This window comes from Bufo bufo, chromosome 2 (genome assembly GCF_905171765.1).
Source record: "Bufo bufo chromosome 2, aBufBuf1.1, whole genome shotgun sequence".
Taxonomy (NCBI): domain Eukaryota; kingdom Metazoa; phylum Chordata; class Amphibia; order Anura; family Bufonidae; genus Bufo; species Bufo bufo.
Window position 1 is genome coordinate 364,333,651 of NC_053390.1, and position 14,964 is coordinate 364,348,614.

Consider the following 14,964-nt stretch of genomic DNA (forward strand, 5'->3'; position numbering starts at 1 on the left):
TATACTGTGGATCGAGAACGTATAGGTTTGCGAGCAGATAATATCACACGGGAAATCCTGCTGGTCGGGAGAAGGCATAAGGACCTTCTCCATGCAGCACACAAAGGATGATGTGATATTATTCTGGGCAACCAGGGTCTCAGATCGATACAGATAGCGCTGTTGTGCTCCAGGTTTTCGGTAGGGCTGTGTTGCGCTGGGGACTGGGGCGGACAGACAACACTGGTGTAATGTTGTGCTGCGCACTTAATTCTAGTCCGGTCAGGCAGCACAGCTCTGATAGGGATTGGACGCAGAGTGTTTGGCAGCAGAGTGTGGACCGTGTTCTTGTGTTGTGGGGTCCTGGGGAACCAGGGCATGACTATGCCATTGGTTCTGCGGGCCTCCACAAGACGGGATCACAGGGGGAAATCAGCCTGGGTACACATGAGTGGACAGGGATGCGGTGCCATCAATAACAAGATGGTGCTTTGTCCACAGAACTCCAGTTATCCTAACCTAGTAGGGTGGCCATCCTTATCTGTTGGCGCAGAGGGATGTGCAGCAGAGGACTCAATCCTCTGAAGGTAGGGTGTTCAGACACCAGTGTTGGGATAACGAGGGGTCCTGTGAGATAAAGGGCAGCCCAATACCTTTCTCTACCCATGGGTCAAAGGTATTGGGGCTGGGAATTTTCACATTAATTGCACTGTTAGGGGAGAATCTCCCCTGGGAGCGCCTGGTATTTTCTTCTGCCATAGGTGTGATTTTTATATGGAGCGGAAGAAAAACCTAGGAGATGCCACAGAAGAGGCCAGCTATTCCCCCTGACACTGTTTTGAAGCTCCAGAGGATCCCACTGGATTTTGGCAACTAAGCGACCTCTGCCTAGAGGTGTTCTAGAGAAGACTGTGCCACAATCCAGCGGGAGCATTATTTAAGGCTCTGGAGGAAGACTTGGGAGACGTTCGGGTGGAAGAACTTATTCAATTGTTTCACCCAGTGAAACTTCTTCTGGTTCTGGTCATCGTAATCTGAGGGTCAAGGGACTTACTGACCAAATACACCAGAACCAGACAGAACTTTACAGAACTATCCGGAGGAGGAGGCTCAGGACATAACTCAAACATTGTTCCTGTAGCCAAATATTGTATGGACACACTTTGTTTCCTATGAGGGTTCGGGACGTATAACTTGTACTACCCTGAAACCCCATAGCACATTGTATTTATTGATTGATTATGTTGGTTGATTGTGTACCCATAGAAACTTTAGGTACAAATGTGTGACAGCCTATACCCAGGGAAACTCGCCCAATGCATTGCGGTGAGTTATTATTTGGCTGTACACATTTGCATCCTATAGTAGTTTCCCATTGACACAGGGGTCTGCGACCTACCTGTGTCTTTGGAGGTGTAGAGATATGCCAGGTTGCATTAGTCTCTATGGGTACACACATTTAATGGAATTTGGTGGTGTTGGGAGGGATGTGGCATGTATTTTGTGTGAATGGGGATAAGGTTAGGTCACGATAGGGACAGGCATCATTCATTTGCCACCTTGAACCCTGGAACGGTGAGGTTCTTAAGGGAAGGGCTGGAGGTGTAGTGTGGCGGAGGTGTTCTCCGCAGTAGAATTTAGGTACTATGACATCACCGCTTAAGAGTCTGACCTGCCTTGTAAAGACCTATTAATCTGTCCACGGGAGAACCGCACCCATCAAGATGGAAACAGATGTTGGATAGAAGAAAGTTGGGACAAAGACTGTAAGGGTGAACCCGCTCCAGAATTGGGGGGGGCGAAGATACCTGAAGATCGGCAGAATTACCGAGAGACTGTGGGGGTGTGGTCACTCCAAAGTGGGGGTGGCCGACACCAAGAGACTGTTATAGAAAGGTAAAGACTGTAAGGGTGAACCCGCTCCAGAATTGGGGGGGACGAAGATACCTGAAGATCGGCAGAATTACCGAGAGACTGTGGGGGTGTGGTCACTCCAAAGTGGGGGTGGCCGACACTAAGACTGTTAAAGAAAGACCAGCTAACCAAGAGACTGTGGGTGTGTGGTATCCTAAAGATGTCAAGAAGAAGACAGAAGGGCAGGTCGGAGGAAGCTGGATTGGGGATGTCTAAGTACCTAAAGATCAGTGTGCACTACAGTTCTTCCTGAACTTCCACCAAAGATGGGGTTGAAGGGGGGCAAACATATCTCAACCCGTTCCCCCATTATATTGTCGTATTATATTCCGACAACAGGGGGATTGTTGAGGAGCGGTTGAGACGTATGCATATATATCCATGCATGCCTGCAAACACGTGCGGGCATGTATGGTATATATATGCATACATTAACCACCGCATCATGGGGTGATGTGCGCAGATGTGCCCAGCATCTGCGCACGTCTGCCCATGGTGATCCCCAGGGGCTCATGGTGGCCCCTGTGGGAAATATGTGGTCCCTGGAAGCTGTGCCCCCTTATATTAGTAAATATATGTGCCCTCTTATATATGTCCCCTGTATGCCCCAGATATATGCGAGGGTGTGTGTATATATAGATATGTGTGTATGTATTTGCACACGTGTCTATGTATATACACTTATGTCAGCATGACAGTATGTATGTGGGCTTATTGATAGATGAGCCCCCAAGCATCTGTGGATATATATATGCATATATGCAATTCCAACTGTTATCTACAGAGCTGTTATAGCCTGTAGGATAACAGCTGATTAGCATCTAGTCCCCTTTTGTTCAGGCCCAAAGCAATCAGACGCTTTGGCACCGTTTGTGAGGGGACCTTCTAACCAGACATCAAGAATCTGAGAACCTGTTTTTCCACACCTCTGCCCATGGCTAAAACTCCATCCCACTACTCCCAGCATCTTTGGGACTAGGGGGGGGGGGGGGACTCTGGGGATTGTAGGCAGGCATACGTCACAGTGACACTATGATGTCACATCCCTGAGGAGGGGGTTGCTTTTGGGCTATAAAACCCCGAACCGGCCAGAGGTGCTGTCTCTTGCAACCAGACTAGATACATGGGAGAGTGCAGCTCCATGATGACCGCCTGGAAATGGCCTACTAACGCTGGAAGGATTAAGTATATCCCCTGACCCCCGACCGCTATATCTCTCCCCTGGTTAACCCACACCCCTGGTCCTGTAACCCCGATATTTGTGTCACGATAGGGACAGGATCTGTGTGGCGTGTGGTTATTGGCGATAGTTAGTTTAGTAAGGCGCATGCAGCTAGCATAGTGATCAGTGTGAAGCATAGCGAAGGTATTGTTATTATTATATAAAGGCATAAATGGGCGGAGTTATCACTAGATGGCTCCTCCCATTTATGAATATTAATTATCGATATTTGCATATATATTGGTGATTAATATCTCCCCTTTACAGTAGTTATGTTATATGGAAGCTGAATATATATGAACCATTGAGTATTAAAAGAAGTTATTTAGTGTAAGGCTACATGAAATGTTTTATTTTTTATTTGAATATGACTCAGTGCTAACAATGTCAGTTATAGACAAGAGTACATGAGGGATTTTTTGTGGATGCTTCGCTTATATGGTTATTAATGTGCAGTAGGCACACACATACAAATATGTAGATGTACAATCTTTACATAGCCACAGTTTCTGCATAGTCACATTATAAATGAAAAAGAATGTTATGTCACCATACTGTATGTGTATGTATTATTTTGGCATACTGCATGTAAAACTAGTGCTATCATGCACTACACATCTATTACACCATCATGTACTGTATATAAAAAAAAGCTTGATAGCTAATTGCTACACATACACACAAGTAGTTCCATCAGAGTTTGCTAGCATCGTCTTTTGTGCAGTGTAGCAAAGTGTTAAAATAGTTAATTTCTAACGATAATTTGTTTTCCCTTAGTCCTAACAGCAGCACAGATGGGGGTTAACTGCCCCTGTGGACTGGTAGGACCGGCGGAATTTTAATGAGCCCAAGAACCAATAAACGATCTTCAGCTCCCTGAAAGGGAGGAGATCACCCCCCAGCCCACCGTGTTTTTAACAAGCATAATGTATTTAGGGTGGGATATTTGTGTGCTGCTGTTAGGACTAAGGGAAAACAAATTATCGTTAGAAATTAACGATTCCCTTACGTCCTCAACAGCAGCACAGATGGGGAGATAGCAAGAAGAATCCCCTAGGGAGGGTCCTCATGCCTGGCAGAACTAAGAACAGTCTGCCCAAAAGCCGAAAACTCTGCCATCCTAGCATCTATCCTATAATGGGAGATGAAGGTTGACTCAGAGCTCCAGGAGGCCGCCTTACAGATCAACTCTAAGGGGAGGAGTCTTCTCTCCGCAACCGAGGTGGAGACCGCCCTAGTAGAATGGGCTCTCACAAACTCAGGAGGATCTAAGGATTGGGAGATGAAAGCTTCCATAATGGCCTCCTTGATCCAGCGACTAATGGTGGCTTTAGACGCTTTACGGCCTTTAGACTTACCGGCAAACAGGATAAGAAGATTCTCATCTATCCTGAACTCACTAGATCTATCCACATAGATCTGGAGGCATCTTGAAATATCCAGCAGGTCTCTAGCTGGAGTATCAGAGGAGGAGGCTGTAAACAAAACTGGTAAAGATATTACCTGATTGATGTTCTGGAAAGTAGGCACCTTAGGCCTGAAGTAAGGTAAAAACTTCAGGAGTACTCTATCCTGTAGAAAAATAATGTACGGGTGAATTGCGGAGAAAGCCTGCAATTCAGAAACTCTTTTGGCTGAAGCTATAGCCAGAAGAAAGACTATCTTTAAAGTAAAATTTACCTCCTCCAAGGGCTCGAAGGGGGGAGATGCTAGCCCCCTGAGCACTACTGAAAGATCCCACTGGGGGATAGGTTTCAGTATAGTAGGCTTTAGTCTTTCAGCTCCCTTCAGGAAGCGTTTGATGAGTGGGTCCCGAGAATGTGGCCTGTTGAGACAGGCCGAGATGGCATAAACCTGTACCTTCAAGGTAGCTGGAGATAGGCCTCTATCTAATCCATCCTGAAGAAATTGAAGTATCGCAGGAAGGGGCGGATCTGCAGACGCCACCTGTCTGGAATCACACCATGCCTCGAAGATTCTCATGATCCTGGAGTAGGCCTTCTTTGTAGACTCTGCTCGGGAATGCGACAAAGTTCTCAGGACCGACTCGGAAAGCCCTTCTATGTTGGGAAGGGACTGATCAACCTCCAGGCTGTCAGGTTGAACCTGTGCAGATCTAGGCAGAGGTGAGTGTCCCACGACACCAGGGTCTGCTCCGGGGGGAGTCTCCAATATTGTCCCCGACTCATCTGAATGAGCTGGGTAAACCAGGATCTTCTGGGCCAAAACGGTATGATGGCTATTACCGAGGCCTGATCCTGACGGATTTTCATCAATACCCTCGGTATCATGGAAAAGGGAGGGAAGATGTAAGCCAGCCTGAACCTCCACGGTATTGACAGAGCATCTATCGCCAGGGGGTTGTCTTCCCTGTAGAGGGAACAGAACCTCATCACCTTGGCGTTGAACCTGGTTGCCATGAGATCCACTTCTGGCATACCCCATCTGTGAACTAGCTGCCTGAAGATCTCCGGATGCAGAGACCACTCCATGGTCGGTAATCCTCGACTTAAGCGGTCCGCTATCATATTGAGGGAGCCTCGAATATGAACGGCAGATAGATGGGAAAGGTTCAGCTCTGCCCACCGAAGAATTACCCCGTTCTCTGACAGAAGGGGCAATGATCTTGTGCCTCCCTGTTTGTTTATATAGAGAACTGCAGTCATATTGTCTGACTGGACTTTCACTGCTTCGCCCCGGATCTGAGGCGCAAAGTGAAGGAGGGCTAGCCGGATAGCTCGCATCTCGCGAAGATTGGAGGAAAGATGCCGCTCCAGAGGAGACCAAGATCCCTGAATTGGGGATCCGTCCAGGTGAGCGCCCCAGCCTACAAGGGACGCGTCTGTAGTCAATATGACCCAAGCTGGTTGGGTCATAGACTTCCCTGCTGGTAGCTGAAACCACCATCTGAGGGAATTTTGGGTTTGACCGGACAGGGAGCACAGGGAATCTAGCCCCGCAGGGCTGCCGTTCCATAGGTGTAAGACCTCCGACTGAAGAGGACGGAGGTGCCATAGCGCCCAAGGGACCGCATCCGCAGCCGCTGACATGAGCCCCAGCATCTTCATGAGAGTCCGGATAGAGACTCGACGAGGGACATAAAGGACCTTTGCCAGGTCCTGAATCCGCTCTCTCCTTTCTGGAGTCAACCGGAGGGACATCTCCACAGAGTCGACCACGAATCCTAAGTAATGGATTGAAGTCGATGGGCTCACATTCGACTTCTGCCAGTTGATAATCCAGCCTAGGCGGAAGAGAAAAGAGATTGCGACCTGAAGATGGTGGGTAAGGATCGGAACTGAAGAGGCTATGAAAAGCCAATCGTCCAGATAAGGAATAATAGTCAGTCCTTGGAGTCTCAAAGCTGCCACCACCGAAACCACCACCTTGGTGAAGATAAGGGGGGCAGAAGAGATTCCGAAGGGAAGCATGGCGAACTGAAAGTGCCTGCAAACCCCTTAAATCTGGACCGCGATCCTGAGGAGTTTCCGGGAAGCGGAATGGATCGGAATGTGAAGGTACGCATCCTTGAGGTCCAGAGTAGCCATGACGTCCCCAGGATTGAGGATATGGCTGACTGACCTTATGGTTTCCATGCGAAACCTGGTTTTCCTTATAAATCGATTGAGGAATCTCAAATCGATGATCATCCGGAGATATCCTGTCTTCTTGGGAACCAGGAACACTGGTGAATAAATCCCTAGGCCCCTCTCCCCTGCCGGTACCTCCTCTAGGGCTCCCTTGGAAATATAGTCCTGAATGTAAGATTCTAGGACCACCTGTTTGGCAGACCCGAAGTTTCGTGTGGCGATGAATCTCTCTGGGGGGAGAGAGATAAGATCTACCCGGTACCCGGCGGAAACTATGTCCTGGACCCAGGGGTCTGCAATCAACCGGCTCCAAGAGTCTTTGAAATGGGTAAGACGGCCCCCCACGGGAATCTGGGGGAGGGGTACGGGAAAATCTAGAGGAGACACTGCAGGGGCAGCAGGGCTTATCCAAGAGCCTCGAGGAGGCCCATAGTCAGGAGGGTTTTGCCTCCCTGGTGGGTTTGCGGGGGCGTCTCGGATATTTACGAGACGGCCCCCCCCAATCTCTGCGCCTAGACTGCTGCACAGGACGACCTCCGCCCTTCTTTTCCTGTCTGGGGCGTCCCGGAAAGGGCTGCTGGGGGAGGCTCTTCCCTTTTTTATTGGAGAGCCCCTCCATTATTTTGTCCAATTCGGACCCGAATAACCTATCTGGTTCGAAGGGGAGCCCACAAAGGTTAAACTTGGATGCGTTATCCGCGATCCACGGTTTCAGCCAGAGTGGTCTGCGGGCAGCTGAAACTAGGGCCATAGTTTTGGCGGCCAGCTTCAGCTGCATCTGGGAGGAATCAACTAAAAAGTCCATAGCCAGGTTGGCTGACTTGAAGGCTGCCAGGATGTCGTCTCTTGATACGCTCTGGTCCACATCCGTCTGGATTTGATTAAGCCTAGAGCGTAGATAGGTGGCTACCTCAGTGGCCGCAATGGAAGTAGATGCGGAGGCAGCGGCCGCCGCGTAACCCCTCCTAAGGGTGCACTCTGCCCTCCGGTCTAGAGGGTCCTGCAGGCTAGACCCATCGTCTGCAGGGACTAGAGTGCACCGGGACAACTTGGCTATAGCCATGTCCACCTTGGGAACGGAACCCCACGATTCCACCAAGGGTTTGGCCATCGGGTACATGAGTCTGAATTTTATGGTAAGCACTGGACCCTTCTCAGGCTTTTTCCACTCTGTGCGCATCACAGAGAGGAGGGTCTCATCCGCTCTAAAGACACGCTGTGTCCGACCGGCGGGATCGGAGGACTCCCCCATGTCAACATCCTGGTCCCCCGACCTGATGGACTTGAGTAACTTCTGCGTCTTTTCTGGAGGAAAAAAGCAAGAAGTAGATTCTTCTTCCTCAGAAGAAGAAGACCCCACTGAACAGGGAGTAGGTCTTTCGACCGGTGCGACCACCTCCATGGGAGTCTGAGAGGGACCTGGTAGCCTCTCATTAAGCAGGTGAACTACTCCCTTGATGGAATCATCCACGTATGTCTTGGTCCATTGGAACATCTCCTGCATCGTGGGTTCCGTGGATGCCGTGCGACAACTCTCACATCTGGAGTAAGGACAGCTGTCATCTAGGGGTGTGTTACATTCGTAACATGCCAAATGCTTCCTCTTGGCCCCAGCCTTCCGCTGATCCTGCTCCTTAGGGGAAGCCATAGTCTGTAATGGAAGAAACAAAACAGGTCATACCACCTACAATATCAGGAGGTGGAGAAAACCAGACCTTAAGGGGGCCCACCAGCACTAGAAGAAATAGAGCTGAAAGAAGAGGAAGTACAAAACCCAAGCAAAGCAATACTGCAGGAATATCACAAAGCACAGGAGAGCTCTGGAGCTAACTTGTGAAAGCAACGCAACCAGAGCACTGACTGATGGGCTCTGGGCGCTTAAAAGGAGGAAGCCCCGCCCAATGGGCGGGTTCCTGAAACGAGATCAGCACCACTCCCTTTTTTTTTTCTCTTGTAGAAAAAACAGAGCCTAAACTGGCTCTACCTATACGAAAATTGTCTCCCCAGACTAATCCTAAGTCCAGGATGTCCTTCTAGGGAGCCAGTTTAAAAGAAAGGTGAGTTTTATACATCACCGCAACGCTTCGGAAAACCGGAAGTGACGTAGCGCACCTAGGGCGCGTCACTTCCGGAAAATGGTGGCGCCCATAGCGCCGCACACATGCGGTAACGGAGGGACGGAGCACCGTCTACAGATGATGAGAGAAGAGGGGATGGACGCCCCCCTCCCCGACGGTACCCCAGACCGAAATCGCCATGATCAGGCCTAAAATAAAGGCACTGAGATCCATAGAAAGCGAGCTAAGCTTAAGGAGGGGAAAAGAACCCCTAAGCAATCTTCAGCTCCCAGAGAGGGAGCGACACGCCAGTCCACCTGTCCAGAGGACAGAAAAAAACACGGTGGGCTGGGGGGTGATCTCCTCCCTTTCAGGGAGCTGAAGATCGTTTATTGGTTCTTGGGCTCATTAAAATTCCGCCGGTCCTACCAGTCCACAGGGGCAGTTAACCCCCATCTGTGCTGCTGTTGAGGACGTAAGGGAAGTGTCAGTTTAGTTTATTTGCTTAGTGGGTCATAAATTATTTTTTGAATCACCTATTAAGCCTCCTTGATGCACATCTACTTCATGGATAGGCTAGTATTAAGCCTCCATGATATACAGGTACGTCATTGTGATATGACCTGTGTCCGCGTCATCACCATGGGAGCCCAGCAGAGTAATAAAACACACAAAAAAGCACATACTGTATTTGGTATTGTGTAATTGTACAGAGCCATAGAATAAAATTCTGCCACACGTTTAACAGACCAAACATTTAAAAAACACACAGTCATTCAAAACACACAATGAATGGTCAGTTTTTTTTCCATTCCCTCCCCGAGTTAATAAAAACAAATAAATAAGTTCTATGCATTTCAAAGTCATGCCAACTGTCCACAGAAAAGTAAAAAGGTTATGGCTCTTGGAATGTGACATGGCGAATGGATCAAGATGTGAAAAATAAAATCACTGGTGGAATTTCAGTTTTTTTATTCATTCCCTTCAGAAACAGTTAAAAAAGATGAATATATTATATGTACTCCAAAACAGTGGAAGTGAAAAATACAACTAACCTAGCATGAATAAACAATCCCTCATATGACTATGACGTACACCATTGACTTAAATCGATTTTTATGCTGGATCCGGTTTGTTCCGTTTCGCAGACCGGACACAAAACTGCAGCTTGTTGCGGTTTTATGTCTGGTCACAAAACGCAGCAAAACGGAACTGGTGCATACTGATGTATTCTGATCAGTTTTGTCCCCATTGACAATGAATGGGGACAAAACTAAATCGTTTTGGTCTGGTTTTGAGATCCTGTGCCGGATCTCAAAACCAGAAATCCAAAACGCTGATATGAAAGTAGTCTTAGTATTCTTAGTGCTCTCAAAAAGAGAAACAATATATAAATAGCCTTAGTATACCTTCGTACAGTATAGGACTTCATTTTTTGGGTTTGCAGAGCCTGTAATATCCTGGTTCTCTTCACAGAGCTGTAAAGTTACATGATAAAAGTCTGACTGTCTAGAGCTACCACTAGGGAATGAACCTCATACAGATTTATACAGCTCTTATAGTAATCGATAGGAGCTATATAAATTTATACATGACAATCTCCTTCTATCATCAGCTTTATCAACAGGGAGCAACAAAACAGTCAAAAAGGGACTACAGTAAACATCCTAGGTTGGACCACATTAATAAGACTGCGTTCAAACAGATAGGTCAACTGTCAGATGGATAAAGGGGATGTAACTGATCATGGACAGTTATAGATTAATGATACTATGATATACATTGCTCAGGATTAGGGAGGAAATTACAGTTTAAAGCTACTTTCCCATCTGCGTTGTGCTGTCTGGTTTTGAGATCCGGAACAGGCTCTCAAAACCGCAGCACAACGCTTCAGTTTTGTCCCCATTCATTGTGAATGGGAACACAGATTTTTTTTTTGGCCTCATGCACACGAACGCAAAAAGGGGTTCCGTAGTTCCGTGATCCGTGTCCGTTTTTTCTTCCGTGGGTCTTCCTTGATTTTTGGAGGATCCACGGACATAAAGGAAAGTAAAAAAAAATGTAGTTTTGGTGTCCGCCTGGCCGTGCGGAGCCAAACGGATCCGTCCTGACTTACAGTGCAAGTCAATGGGGACGGATCCGTTTGACGTTGACACAATATGGTGCAATTGCAAACGGATCCGTCCCCCATTGACTTTCAATGTAAAGTCAGGAGTCCCTATTGATATACCATCGGATCGGAGTTTTCTCCAATCCGATGGTATATTTTAACTTGAAGCGTCCCCATCACCATGGGAACGCCTCTATGTTAGAATATACCATCGAATTTGAGTTAGATCGTGAAACTCAGATCCGACAGTATATTCTAACACAGAGGCGTTCCCATAGTGATGGGGACGCTTCAAGTTAGAATATACTAAGAACTGTGGACATAACTGCCCCGTGCTGCCTGGCAGCACCCGATCTCTTACAGGGGGCTGTGATCCGCACAATTAACCCCTCAGGTGCCCCACCTGAGGAGTTAATTGTGCGTATCATAGGCCCCTGTAAGAGATCAGGTGCTGCCAGGCAGTTGGGGCCAGACCCCCCTCCCTCCCCAGTTTTAAATTCATTGGTGGCCAGTGCGGCCCCCCTCCCTCCCTCCCCAGTATTATATTCATTAGTGGCCAGTGCGGCCCCCCCTCCCTACCTCCCCAGTATTATATTCATTGGTGGCCAGTGCGGCCTCCCCTCTCCCCCCCCCTAATTAAAATCACCCCCTTCATCATTGGTGGCAGCGGAGAGTTCCGATCGGAGTCCCAGTTTAATCGCTGGGGCCCCGATCAGTTACCATGGCAGCCAGGACGCTACTGCAGTTCTGGCTGCCATGGTTACTTAGCAATTTTAGAAGCATTATACTTACCTGCGTTGTCTGTGTCCGGCCGGGTGCTCCTCCTACTGGTAAGTGAAAGGTCTGTGCGGCGCATTGCTTATAGCACAGACCTGTCACTTACCAGTAGGAGGAGCGCCAGGCCGGTCACAGACATCGCAGGTAAGTATAATGCTTCTAAAATTGCTAAGTAACCATGGCAGCCAGGACTGCAGTAGCGTCTTAGCTACCATGGTAACCGATCGGAGCCCCAGCGATTAAACTGAGACTCCGATCGGAACTCTCCGCTGCCACCAATGATGGGTGGGGGTTAATTAGGGGGGAGAGGGGAGGCCGCACTGGCCACCAATGAATATAATATTGAGGAGGGAGGGAGGGGGGCCGCACTGGCCACCAATGAATATAATACTGGGGAGGGAGGGAGGGGAGGCCGCACTGGCCACCAATGAATATAATACTGGGGAGGGAGGGAGGTGGGCCGTACGATGTGAAAACTCAGATCTGAAAAAGCTTTTATGCAGACGGAACTGCGGATCCGTCTGTGCGAAAGTAGCCTACAGACACGTATCACGGACGCGGATGAGAATCTTGTGTGCCTCCGTGTTTTTTCATGGACCCATTGACTTGAATGGGTCTGCGAACCGTTGTTTGCTGTCCGTCAAAAAAATATGTCCTGTCCTATTTTTCTGACGGACAGCAAACACGGATCACGGACCCGGATGATAAACGGTGCATTTTCCGAGTTTTCAACGGACCCATTGAAAGTCAATGGGTCTGCAGAAAATCACGGAAAACAGAACAACGGACACGGATGCACACAACGGTCGTGTGCATGAGGCCTTTGTGTGTGGCATGGAAAACTGAAGAAAACCATGTAAAGGCTACTTTCACACTCGCATTTGGTGCGGATCCGTCATGGATCTGCACAGACGGATACGTTCAGATAATACAACCGTCTGCATCCGTTCAGACCAGATCCGTTTGAATTATCTTTAACATAGCCAAGACGGATCCGTCTTGAACACCATTGAAAGTCAATGGAGGACGGATCCGTTTTCTATTGTGCCAGATTGTGTCATAGACTTACATTGTGTGTCAGAATGGATCCATTTGGCTCAGTTTCGTCAGACGGCTGCAAGCAGCGTTTTGGTGTCCGCCTCCAAAGCGGAATGGAGACAGAATGGAGGCAAACTGAGGCAAACTGATGCATTCTGAGCGGATCCTTTTCAATTTAGAATGCATTAGGGCAAAATTGATCCATTTTGGACCGCTTGTGAGAGCCCTGAACGGATCTCACAAACGGAAAGTCAAAACGCCAGTGTGAAAGTAGCCTTAGTCTCGGTGGTGCCGGATCAGTTTCTTTCAGACACAAGAAAAACGGATTCAGCACCCAATGACTTACAATGGTTTCAGTGCCGAATCCGGTTTCTTCATTTTCTATATAATACAACTAGATGCGTTCAGAATGGATGCAGCCAGTTGTATTATAATAATGGATGCATTTTTGTCACGGCCATGGTCAAGGCCGTGACTCCTGTAACCGCATGCAGTTGCCTGCGGTCTTGGTGTTGTTGTCAATCACAGGTGAGGGCTATAGTATGTTGCCTCACCTGTGGTTGCCGCTGGCAAAATTGTGTATGTGGCAGCAGAGCAGTAGGCATGCGGTTGCACCTGGCAACCTCTCTATATAGGTGTGCCTTTTATCGGTGTGCACGGGGTGTTATATGTGTTGTGTGCACTTCCCCTTTAAGTTGTTGTTTTCCCTTCCCTGGTGTTGGAAGGGTTAACTTCCTTCCTAGTGTGTGTGTGCACTGGGTGTGTCTGACTGTGGGTGTGGCTACTTGGCCCTATAAAGCCTCAGTGGAAGGCAGTAGTCAGAGAGGGTGCTTCAGCCATGCTTGCTGGAGACATCCTCCTGCTTATACCATCTGCCAGTGAGGGCCACCCTGGTTGTCATAAATGTTATGTCTGGTGTTAGTTGATGTTTTATCTGTTATTGCAGCATATGGTTACTGGGTTCCCGTGTGATGTCTGTTGTGTGCTGTCTCCTTTATGTTGGTTGTGGATAGCAGCACTTGCACGTGGGTTCCAGGTTGTGTGTCTGTGGCAGGTAAGTGTGGAACTAGTCTCACTTACCTGTCATTGCCATATGTCTGTTTATGTTCCCCCTTTCTATGTAGCTTGGCCAGTGAGACTCCTGTTCCTCAGTGTCTAGGAGGAACGGGTCGTCTTACCCTGCTCCTAGTCCAGGGCCACCCTGAGGGCGAGCAGGAATATCAGGTTCCGGAGTATGAGCCCTCCTACCTTCAGGGTTGGCTCATACGGATAGGAGACAGGGTCAGAGTTAGGGATGTGTAGGAGGTGACCAGCTCCCTAATTCTCTGTACTGGCCTTGCAGCGACTCCATCTGCTGATACCGCACGGCTGAGGGTTTTCCCCATCCTCAGCCGTGACAATTTCCCTGTGGTTTTGAGATCCCATGGTGGATCTCAAAACCGGACAGCAATTGTGCAGATGTGAAAGTAGTCTAAATTCTGCGCAGGCTTATAAGTCCCATTGCACTAACTGGTAGCTGAATGCAGTCAAATTGTATTTTAGCATAGGACTGCTTTATTCAGTGTTGTCTAAGGACATTTTCATACAATGTGCACTACACATGTGGAAACTGACATAAGTAATAATTTTCTAAAAAATTTACTGAAAATCAACTTCATCCTCGGTTGTCTTCCATTAAAGGGGTTGTCTCACTTTAGCAAATGGCTATCATGTAGACAAATTTAATACAAGGCACTTACTAATATATTGTGATTGTCCATTTTGTCTTCTTTGATGGCTTGATTAATTTTTCCAATGTATTATGCACTTCTCATTTCCATGGTTATGACATCCTTTAATCCAGCAGTAGTGGCCGCGCTTGCACACTAAAGGAAAAAGCACCAGCCTTTCTGGTGGCCAGTATCGTAGGAGTGCGCATATGCAATGAGCAGGACCGTGGTACGGTTAGGCGGACGCCAAAATTATGCAGTGGGTCCGGATATGGATATAGTAGTCTATTGTTTTTAGTTCGTGACGCCAATTTCAGCGTGCGCAAGGTACAGTCTCAGGGCCCTTTAAGGTGTTGCAACTCACGTACCAGGTTAGGAATGCCAGAGTGGTGTAATGTCTCTGTGTGGCAATAGTAATAAGGTCAACGGTGTCTCCTACCTGGGTACGGCTGGACTCCTGGATCCTGGCTCACTTGCAATAAATGAGTGTGTTGCTAGTAGGAGTAATTGAGGAACTTGGTAGTAATGAATGAGATCCAGACTTGGGATATAATTCAACTTGTCTTTA